The 12073-nt window shown below is 41.7% G+C and overlaps 1 protein-coding gene across 1 annotated transcript in view; it reads right to left on the bottom strand.

Moving 5' to 3' along the window:
• The window catches only part of LOC112070210 (neuronal growth regulator 1), a 206117-nt gene that overhangs the window by 25336 nt on the left and 168708 nt on the right, over positions 1–12073 (bottom strand). The window lies entirely within an intron of this gene.

Genomic DNA, 12073 nt, shown 5'->3' with positions numbered 1-12073 from the left:
TTTGAAAAACTAGATGACCATTTAGAGGATTCATTTTAAAATCAGAAAGGATGTTTGAGAAAAAAAAACTTTGACACTTCTCTGTTTCCTCAATGACATTCAAATCAGCATTGAAAAAAAGGTGCAAGGTTAAGTTGTGTTTGAAGGATCGCGGGAAAGAGCAGGAATAGGCTTTTGTAGGCTACAGTCCAAGCTATGTCTTCCAATGGTGTGACTGCTGTCAGCATCCAAAGATGATCCAATTTGAATAAACGCTTGGAGGTAAGGATGACAGCAGTGGTGTAGTCTACGGCGATATGAATATCACTTATCATTGATATCTACATAGTGCTATAATTTGAATCACACTGCCGCTCACTCATTTAGCTATTTGCGCCTTATGGATTGTGGTTATTGTGTATGGCTGTTCACAAATATACATGTGTATTTGAACCCAAATACCATAATTACTCTCCGGGGAAGTGGGTATCACTTCCTTGGAATTCTTTTTAAATTGGCATATATTAAAACCGTGAGTGAAGAAATTAAAACTCTTGACACCGTTGAGAGAGCCGCAGAAATAACGATAATAGAAAAGGTAGCAAAGCCATAGAGGCACTAAAAGAAACGCAAGAGCATTCTACTAATTTTGCTCGAATATGGGAAAAAATCTAATCGTGGATAAAATTGGTCAGCATTTCCCTGCTGACAGAAGAAGAAGACAGATGGATATCTGTGGATTAGGTGAGGGGTGGGGTCAGTTCCACTTAAGGGAGTAATCAGGGTTGGTATCTGGTTACCTTCTTTCCTGTGGAGCCATAAACTGTAAGGAGGAGTGTCTTAAGTAGGATGCATATAAACTGTGATGTCTGAAATGTTTAGCGGTCTGCTGTACAGAACCTTTGGGAAAGATTAAACTTGGTTAAAGCTTCTCTAGTGTCCGTGAGTTATTTACTCTGAGAAATAAAAACCTAACAATACTGATTATGTGCCACATAAAAAACAATTACTAATATCACATATAGCTCTGATATGGGGTGTTTAACCTTTATTTWAAAAAATTGTCATTCGAGCCCTGAATGCTGATTGTCTGAAAGCCGTTGTATATCAGGGTACCACGGGTATGACACTTTTTACTGTTCTAATTACATTGGTTACCAGGTTATAATAAAAATAAATCACCTTGGGGTCTGGTATATGGCCAGTATACCACGGCAAAGGGCTGTATCCAGCCACTCCGTGTTGCGTCGTTGGAACTCTAAAAAAGTTTATTTCCTTCCTCCCTTCCTTGGAATAATCACTGATCTGGCATTACTGTATTGACAAAAAATGTGTACTGAAACCTATACCAACTGTGTTAGATCAGTGACTACTACAAGGAATGGAGGAACGAAGGATGCAGTTTACATGCCACTCAGTGTGTTGTTCAGTGGAATTCGTGTTGTGGAAATGGCTTTCTGATCAATAGATTTGGATCCAAATGGGAATAAAGTAGCACACCTTTTGTTTTACGACAGTCTTTTTGAGGCTCTGCTGAATCAATTATTGCTTGTCTGACTTATGTTTACTTGATGTTGCTCCCACTGTTGACACGTCTCCTTAACGTCGGATAGCACAAATGGAAAATGTTGAGTTTGTCTGCTGATCCTATCTCAACCTTTGCAGGAACCAAGACCCTTTCGCAGATGTGGCAAAGGGGTCCCAACTGTTTCAACAGAGATGTCGGGAGACAGTTTGTTGTGGAATCAATGCCACAGGTGTGACTATTTTGCATGTTTAACAATAAAACATTCCTATTGAATGATTAATGCAACATGCGATTTTCAAATTGTGTATTTACACCCTCTTGTATTTGTGTCCCACGCGGCCGACCACAGGAAGTGATACGGTCCAGAGGCATGGTGGATCATTGCTTATGACTAAAATGTTTGACGGGAGCACATGGCAAATGGACTTTGTGATGTAAGTCTGAGGAAAGACGGACAACTGCCTGCTGGCCTGCATCGCTGTGCCCCATAGTGTTTTGGTTTGGTTTTATATGTTTGTCAGATTTTAATTAGCATTGTTTTTAAGTTAAAAGTAAAGAGAAAATAGAATACGCGAATTAAGCTTTCTAACTGAATTGTGAAAACAAACTGAGAATGCATTGAAACTTGATTACTGAAACGGTGACGATTGAAAACAATGCCTTATAAAAATATATATATATGTTAAACTGTCCTTATTGTTGTCTGCCTCTGCTTCACTCTGCCTGCTCAACCCAGACCTAACCTGTCACTTTTCCACCTTGTGACACCAATCAACACAATGACATCGCAGACATGATTTGATCTGTACCTTGGATGGTGACCAAATTGATCATGTCCCTACTTACAAATATCTGGGCATTTGGATAGATGAAAAGCTGTCTATCAAAAAACATATGAGTTAACCAAAAAGCTGAGAATAAAAATTGCCTTCTATTAAAAAAAAATAGGTCATGCCTCTAACTAAATAGTAGAAAGCAGATCATTCAGTCGACATTTCTTCCAGTCTTGGACTATGGCGACATCATCTACATGATGATGCCACTTCATTAAAGACATGCTCCGGTACTTTGGTGACTAAGAAAGTATTTTTTAAACGTCCCACTTTGGCCTGGATGTGTCAATGTGCAGAATTAGTCTTATCTCAATTAGCCTCGAAACCCCTAGTCTGAAAGCGTCTGTTTTCTTGAAGATGTGCTGCGCCATTTTCCCTACATGGGCCAGCCCCCTAGAAATTATCGTTCTAGCCAATGAGCTTCAGCCCTCTGCATTTGAGTGACAGCTAGCAAGACGCCTGCCCAGCGTTCTCCAATGAGGTTGCAGGGTAGGCCCAACAGCTGAGAGAGTGCGTTTGGCTCATGAGTGCTACTTTCAGAACTACTGGCTAAAAAGTATACAAAAGTACCGGAGAATTTAACAAAAGTCGTTAGATGCAGTTTACCATAGTGTACTTAATTTTATCACAGGTGAAAGTTTTTGCACTCATCACTGTTTTCTCTATTCGAAACTAGTATGGCCCCTTGCTTCTCTCCTCCCCTACGGGTGCTGGATCGCGCCTCTGCTTGCTCAGCATTTTGTGGCCACGGCCTGTCCTTCCTCCCTCCTTCCCGTCCCTCACTTCCTGCTGAATGCGGAACGAGGAAGAGCTCAGTTTTGTTTGTTTGGAAAGTTTGTTGTTTGAAAGTGTACGGGAAAGTTATTGGTAGCTAGCTAGCTTCTTAGTTTGGATCCCGCGACGCAGTTGGCATCAGTTGCTGGGACTGCTTGTCTCTTTCCAGTGATCCTGCTGACCAATGACGGGTCTGAAGAGCTATTTGGTGTCGCAGCTAGCCTAGCTGCATATCAAGCTAGCAGGGTTTTCTTGAACGCAGCCTGCGACATGGTTAGCCATTGTGGCTGGGACTGCGGATTGTCCCGGGTTTGTGGCTGTCTAGATCCCTACAGTTTATTGTTTTCAATCTTCCCCGTGACCTGCCCTGTCTGGAACTGCGAGGAGTAACATCGTAACCTACGCTGTTAGCTACCATGACAAAGACCAAAGCTGGCGGGAGTACCGTTGAGGACAGTGGTGTCTCTCTATCACACATGAAGGATCTTTTAAACAAAAAAAATAGACCTACAAGCAGTTGTTACAACAACAACAAAATAGCTTCAAGTGTTTTGTCCAAATACTTGTGGATTCTACTAACAAAAGAATGGACGGCCTGATTAGAGAGGTCCAGGACATGAAGAACAGTTTGCAGTTCTCCCAGGGTCAGCTAGATGAGTTGAAACTGGAGAACGGCAAGATGACAAAAATCTGTAAGTCATTGAGAGAGGACATCAGTTCTGTGTGTGAATCCATGACAATAATGCCGGATAAATCTCGAGGGAAAATCAATGTGGAACAACATGGTTGTGGACGGAATGCGGAACAACATGGTTGTGGACGGAATTGCAGAATCTCCACATGAGACCTGTACGGAGTCTGAGGACAAAGTGAGGGAAATGGATCTCCGAGAAATTGAAGACGGACCACAGGAGGATTGAGGTGGAGCGCACCCACAGGACTGGAAAACCCACCACCGGCCCAGGTGGTGTCACTGTCCACCCTCCCTCCCAGAAGCCTGGAAGGGATGAGAGAGCCAAGCTTATGGGTTCGTAGCTTCAACCCCACAGCACACACCCACACACAAATCTATATATTTTTGCTCTTTTCAGTATTATGTCTATCTCTGATAAGCTACCCAGGAAAGGGCTGAAAATAGCACATACTAATATATGTAGCCTTAGAAATAAGGTTCATGAACTCAATAACAAGCTAACATCAGATAACATTCATATATTAGACATTTCTGAGACTCACTTAGATAATTAATTTGATAATACAGCAGTAGCAATAAAAGGATATAACATCTATAGAAGAGACATAAATACTTATGGGGGAGGTGTTGCTGTATATATTCAGAGCCATATCCATGTAATGCTTAGAGAAGATCTYATGTCAAGTGTTATTGAAGTGTTGTGGTTGCAGGTTCACTTGGCACATCTAAAGTATTTTCTTTTGGGGTGTTGCTATAGGCCACCAAGTGCTAACAGTCAGTATCTAAATAATATTTGTGAATGCTTGATAGTGTATGGTATGTAAAAAGAGAAGTGTACTTTCTTGGGGACCTGAATATTGACTGGTTTTCATCAAGCTGTCCRCTCAAGAGGAAGCTTCTCACTGTAACCAGTGCCTGTAATCTCAACCTACCAGGGTGTTTACAAACACTACTGGAACAAATTCATCAACATGTATCGATCACATTTTTACTAATACTGTAGAACATTATTTTAAAGCTGTATCCGTACCCATTGGATGCAGTGATCACAGTATAGTGGCTATATCTATTTTAGCCAAAGTTCCAACAGCTGGGCCTAAAATAGTGTATAAGAGAGCATACGAAAGACATTGCTGTGACTCTTATGTGGATGATGTTAAACATATTTGTTGGTCTGATGTGATTAATGAGGAGCATCCAGACACTGCACTTGATGTATTTATGAAATTGCTTCTTTCAATTATTGATAAACACGCACCTATTAAGAAACTGACACCATGGATTGATGAGGAATTGAAAAACCGTATGGTTGAAAGAGATGGGGCAAAAGGAGTGGCTAATAAGTCTGGCTGCACATCTGACTGGCTTACTTACTGCAAATTGAAAAATGATGTGACTAAACTAAACAAAAAGAAGAAGAAACTGTATTATGAAGCCAAGATAAATGATATAAAGAATGATGGAAAAAGCTTTGGAGTATTTTAAATTAAATTATTGGCAGAAAGACACATTCAACTCCATCTTTCATTGAATCAGATGGCTTATTCATCATGAGACCATTTGATGTTGCCAATTATTTTTTATTATTTTTCATTGGAAAAGTGGGCAAACTTAGGCAGGAAATGCCAACAACAAACAGTGAGCAATTGTATTCATGCATTAAAAAAATTATGAAAGAAAAGCATTGCAAGTTTGAATTTTGTAAAGTTAGTGTGAGAGAGGTGGAAACATTGTTATCGATCAACAATGACAAACCTCCTGGCATTGACAACTTAGATGGAAAGCTACTGAGGATGGTAGCTGACTCTATAGCCATTCCTATCTGTCATATTTTTAATCTGAGCCTAGAGGTAAGTCTTTGTCCTCAAGCCTGGAGGGAAGCCAAAGAAATGTCCCGCTACCTAAGAGTGGTAAAGTGACCTTTACTGGTTCTAACAGCAGACCTATAAGCTTGCTGCCAGCTCTTAGCAAACTCTTGGAAAAAATTGTGTTTGACCAAATACAATGCTATTTCTCTGTAAACAAATTAACAACAGACTTTCAGCATGTTTATAGAGAAGGGCACTCAACATGTACAGCACTGACACAAATGACTGATGATTGGTTGAAATAAATTGATAATAAGGAGATTGTGGGAGCTGTACTGTTAGACTTCAGTACAGCCTTTGATTTATTTTTCAACAACAGGTTATGGTCAATAACCTGTTGTTGAAAAATTGTATGTGTTATGGCTTTTCAACCTCTGCCATATCGTGGATTCAGAGCCATCTATCTAATAGAACTCAAAGGATTTTCTTTAATGGAAGCTTCTCTAATGTCAAACATGTAAAGTGTGGTGTACCGCAGGGCAGCTCTCTAGGCCCTGTACTCTTTTACATTACATTKTTACCAATGACCTGCCACTGGCATTAAACAAAGCTTGTGTGTGCATGTATGCTGATGATTCAACCACGTATGCATCAGCAACCACAGCTAATGAAGTCACTGAAACCCTAAACAAAGAGTTGCAGTCTGTTTTGGAATGGGTGGCCATTAATAAACTGGTCCTGAACATCTCTAAGAGCATTGTATTTGGTACAAATCATTCCTTAARTTCTAGACCTCAGCTGAATCTGGTAATGAATGGTGTGGCTGTTGAACAAGTTTAGGAGACTTCAGATTGTAAACTGTCATGGTGAAAAGATATAGATTCAATGGTTGTAAAGATGAAGAGGGGTCTGTCCGTAATAAAGAGATGGTCTGCTTTTTTGACACCACACTCCAAAAAGCAAGTTATGCAGTCTAGTTTTGTCTAATCTTTGATTATTGTCCAATCGTGTGGTCTAGTGCTACAAGGAAAGACCTAGTTTAGCTGATGCTGGCCCAGAACAGAGTGGCACGTTTTGCTCTTAATTGTAATCAGAGAGCTGATAGAAACACTATGCATGCCAGTCTCTCTTGGCTAAAAGTTGAGGAGAGACTGACTGCATCACTTCTTTTTTTTTTTATAAGAAACATTAATGTGTTGAAAATCCCAAATTGTTTGCATAGTCAACTTACACACAGCTCTGACACACACACACACACACACACACTTATCCCACATGACATGCCACCAGGGGTCTTTTCATAGTCCCCAAATCCAGAACAAATTCAAGAAAGTGTACAGTTTATATAGAGCCCTTATTGCATGGAACTTCCTTCCAAATCATATTGCTCAAATAAACAGCAAACCTGGTTTAAAAAAACTGATAAAACAACACCTCACGGCACAACACCTCTCCACTATTTGACCTAGATAGTTTGTGTGTGTGCATTGATATGTTGGCTACGTGTGTCTTTAAAATTGTTTTATGTAGTTCTGTCCTTGAGCTGTTCCTGTGTATTGATGTTCTGTATTATGTCATTCTGTATTATGTTTCATGTTTTGTGTGGACCCCAGGAAGAGTAGCTGCTGCTTTTGCAACAGCTAATGGGGATCCTAATAAAATACCAAATACCTCTTTGACGTCTCATAGGTCCAAACACTGCATTCTGTTCCTTTATAAAGCCCTTTTGCAAAAAAACTCTATATTGACAAATGCCATGTTAGCATAAGTGCATCTTTAGCTAGTAATGCTGGTTGCTCACAAATGGGTAATGTGTCAAATATGGTCAATTTAAGAGCACCATATACCCACAATAGAATTGAAAGCTTGAAATATGTTGCATGTATCACTAGAGGACGATGGGAACCTGCAGACAATGGATAAACTCAAACTATGTTAATACAGTGCAGTGGGTTTGAGTGGGAGTGTGAATAGCTTGGAGGGCCTCCATAGCTTTTCACTCAACATACTGTGTAGTCATAAACAGCAAGAAAGGTTAACACCAGTACAGAGCACACTCCTTTACGTTCCATTGAGCATATAATGATTGAAAAACATGATTTAATCTCCAACCCGGGGGGATTCTCTCTTATTTCATCTGTTTTTTTGCAGCTCTGTTGTTTTTATTATCCTCTAAACTCACTGGACACCATTTACTTCAAAGGCTACAGAGAGYGGTGGCTTTAAGATGTGAGTTTCTCCAAAACAATGGAGGAGGCCGTGACAATGCCACCCCACCATCCCTGCAACAAAACAACATTCTAACCCCTTCCCAGTCCCCTCCGAGTCAACTTCTTGTTTTCTTCACGTGGTAATTCATTAACGGCTGTGTGATTGTCGTGTTTGCCCATTCCACTCTAATTTCGATTCTACAGCCCTGCGGGAGGTGGTGAGACGAAGCTGCCACAGCTGATCGGGACGGCATCATCTCCTTTCTCCAGCCCGGAGTGAATAAATAAGCCTCTAATGACGCCACCTTGAATTACTGAAACGCTTACAGCTGCACTATTAAAATGCAGGGCTTTCTCCACAGCAAAGTGGAATACACGTCTTTACATAAATTCTGACAGGTTCTCCGGGGCTGACTACTACCACCAAATTGCAGGACCCCATTACTATACACCTACTGCCAACTCGCATTCCAATTACTGCACAGGGGAAGCCATGCCTCCTGTCATAATGCTCACTACCATGGGCAAAGGGCGGAGAGGAGCAAAGGAAAAATAAATCCTTTATTCACCTAATTTATTCATATATTATTTTGTTTTCCATTTTCTGCATGGATAAATGAAACCAACACTGCACAATCACAATAATGTCTAAATACACTAATTTAATAGCATTACAGGGCACAGATGCTTACAGGATTGAGGGAGGAAGTCCATTGATCAAGAAAAGTCTAATTTGGGTACATTTGAAAAATATTTTTGGGGCTGTACTCAATAACTGASAGAAAGAAAAAACGTTGTGGGTTCATACCCTTGAAATCCTCATATTATGTTTATCCAAATCTGTTCAAAATTACCAGTTGTTAAAGATGACATTGATATAGGCCTAAATGAAAAACCTAAAAAAGGTACAGTTTCTCTGGCTTAGCCAGTTAATATACACCTCAGTTAGGAGACAGTTTCTACATATTCCTACAGGTATTCAATTCCCTCTCCCTGCTGCGGGCTGTAAAAAAAAAAATGTAAATCCCTTAATTAGCTGTCAGACACGGAAACTAAACATACAGACTGACAGATTATATTACCCAAAGGGATTACCTCCATTTGCAATGTCAAAGTATTCACAGATAATACACTGTACTTAACTTKAGAAGAAATTGGTCCAAGTTGAAAAAAATGCTTTCATTGGTAGCCAATTTATTGAAATTAAATGATAAAACTTGGTTGAATAATGTGTCTAAAATCCCCTAGTTTGTTTACGTGTGTGTAACTTTCTTCTAAATATAGCCCTCCAGGTGTAGCCCATCTTCCCCATTATCCCCTGAGTATTTATACCTGTGTTCTCTGTTTGTCTATGGCCAGTTCGTCTTGTCAGGTCTTACCAGCGAGCTTTCCCATTTTCCTGTTTCTCAAGTGTTTGTTTCCTAGTTATCCCAGTTATGAACCTCTACCCCGTTCTGCCATCCTSTACCTGCCTGACTCAGACCTAAAAACGAACCTCTGCCTGTCTTCAACCTGGCCTTTGCCACGTGTTATAATAAATGATGGAGAACTGTACTATCCGCCTCCTGTGTCTGCATGTGGGTCATATCCTGAGTCGTGATACCATGAACTAATGTGGTGAAGATCAGTGATGTAGACAAATATGTTTAGGGGCGTTGGGTAATGCAAATATAAATCCTAATGTTGAGATGCATTTGCACCATTCGCCATAATAAAATGTGCATAAACAGTGTTGTTGTGCATTTAAACTGCACCACATCCCTGATATTTGTTAAACACTGTCAACCCTCTTCTATGTTACTTTATCTCTCCAATAGATATCTATACTTTTCGGCTRAAAAACACAAACTAATAATAAAAAGCAATACATGTTCAGAGACATATAGATGTTTTCATTTATTTGAGCCTAGAAGCAATGGTAGAATGTCAGAGAGGGGGCAAAATATAAAACCTCATCAACAWTGATTTGCTGATCAGATATCTGTCTTAGACCGTCAGTATTGTTTTCCAGTTTTGTGATGAAACAAAGGTGTGGTTGAATTTATTTATTATTATTGTCTCGGCCTTAGGCCTAAATATCACGGTGGCAAGGCATATGAAGTAACAGGTTATAAAGCAGACAATGCAATTATCATTTAAAAAAGGTTGTAATATGCTTTTTTGTCTGGCTTGGCTTCCCAGTGATTTTAACCATGCACAGCTATTGGAGTGGTCTGAGAGGTGAGGGGAAAACTGAAAACTAGCTGTTATTGGCAGAGAGGTTTGTAACTTTCTTTCTTATTGATGTCACCAGGCAGGCCAAAACTCCATYCCACCAAACCAGGCTTACATTTTAGGCGGTGTTTTCAAACAGCTATACACTAAAAGGACATTATCATAATTTTCACAATTTCACAGTATTAATCCAACGTACTAGTGTCGAAACATAAATAAAAAAACAGGTAAATCATGTTTTTGACTGCACTGGGCTTTTAAGTTTATACTACGAGTAAAAAACGTCAAAACAATAGAAAGGATACATTTACTGTTTGGTCCTTTGTCACAAGTGATACCTACAGACTATGAAAAGCCAACTGACATTTACTTCTGAGGTGCTGACCTGTTGCACCCTCGACAACCACTGTGATTATTATTATTTGACCTTGCTGGTCATCTATGAACATTTGAACATCTTGGCCATGTTCTGTTATAATCTCCACCTGGAACCTCATAGCCTGGTTCCACTCTAGGTTTCTTCCTAGGTTCTGGCCTTTCTAGGGAGTTTTTCCTAGCCACTGTGCTTCAACACCCGCATTGCTTGCTGTTTGGGGTTCTAGGCTGGGTTTCTGTACAGCACTTGTGACATCAGCTGATGTAAGAAGGGCTTTATAAATAAATTTGATTGATTTGATTGATACAGACCACAAGTACAGGTTTAGAAGTCATTATTTATCATGTGCAGTAGGAACCTCAAAAGTAATGCTTTACTTCTCCTTACATTACCTTGATTCAAAAGACTGCCTGTGTCACGTTCGTTGAAAGGATCGGACCAAGGTGCAGCGTGGTAGKGTACAWTTTACTTTATTTTAAATGTCGCCAACAAAACAAGAAACAACAAAAATGAATGTGAAGCTTACTAGGGCTATACAGGCCACCAACAAAGACAACTACCCACAACTAAGGTGGAAAAACAGGCTGCCTAAGTATGATTCCCAATCAGAGACAACGATAGACAGGCCCCGGACTGGGGACCCTCGCTGGGGACCCTCGCTGGGGACCCTCGCTACAAGCCCCGGACTGGGGGCACTCGTTGCAGGCCCCGGACTGGGGACCCTCACTGGCGGCTCCGTACTGGGGACCGACGCTGGAGGCGCCGGACTGGGGACCGTCGCTGGAGGCTCCGGACTGGAGACCGTCGCTGGAGGCGCCGGACTGGAGACCGCCGCTGCAGGCTCCGGATCGCGGAACGGCGTTGTTGCAGGCTCTACGCTAGAACTCCAGTGCGCCTCCACGGCCCAGTGTATCCGGTGCCTGCTCCCAAGAACCAGGCCTCCAGTATTTCTCCCCAGCCTGGTGAGTCCTTGCCTGCTCCCCAGAACCAGGCCTTATGTATGTCTCCCCAGCCGGGTGAGTCCTGTGCCTGCTCCCACAAACAGGCCTCCTGCTATGTCTCCCCAGCCTGGTAAGCCCTTGGCAGCTCCACGCACCAGGCTGTCCATACGTCTCCTCACCCAGTTGAGATCCATGCACGAAGCCTCATATCCATAGCCGCTGAACAGTAGTGATGGTCATGACAAGTCCAGTGATGATTCATGGCACAAAGCTCAGTGATGACCATGGCACGAACGCCTCAGTGATGTTCCATGCACGAAGCCTCCAGTATGATTCATGGCACGAAGTCAGTGATGAATCATGGTGAGCTCCGAAGTATGATCGAATCGGAATGGAGTGGGCTTTGCGTGCCCGCGAGTTGGATCATCACCTGGAAGCCGCGTCTCAGTATCGGGGCCTTGTCAAGCGCCTGTCCATGCAGTCCAGTCTATTCGACGTGGATAAGGAGGGCTTCGTTCAAGTGTGGGCCATGGATGACCTCATCACTGGAGAGGGCCTTCGTGTGTATCAGTAGGCATGGATCAATCACTTGGAGGGTAGGGGGGCTTCTGTGCCAACACCAAGAGGTCGGGATCACAGTCTGGATAGGGTAGGAGGTGACACGATGGAGGATGGACAGCCTGTTGCGCAGGAGAGTCACGCGTAAGTCCCGGAGG

This window comes from Salvelinus sp. IW2-2015, unplaced genomic scaffold (assembly GCF_002910315.2).
Source record: "Salvelinus sp. IW2-2015 unplaced genomic scaffold, ASM291031v2 Un_scaffold1257, whole genome shotgun sequence".
NCBI lineage: Eukaryota > Metazoa > Chordata > Actinopteri > Salmoniformes > Salmonidae > Salvelinus > Salvelinus sp. IW2-2015.
The sequence above is the reverse complement of the archived record's forward strand: the minus strand, read 5'-3'. Positions and strand labels throughout refer to the sequence as shown.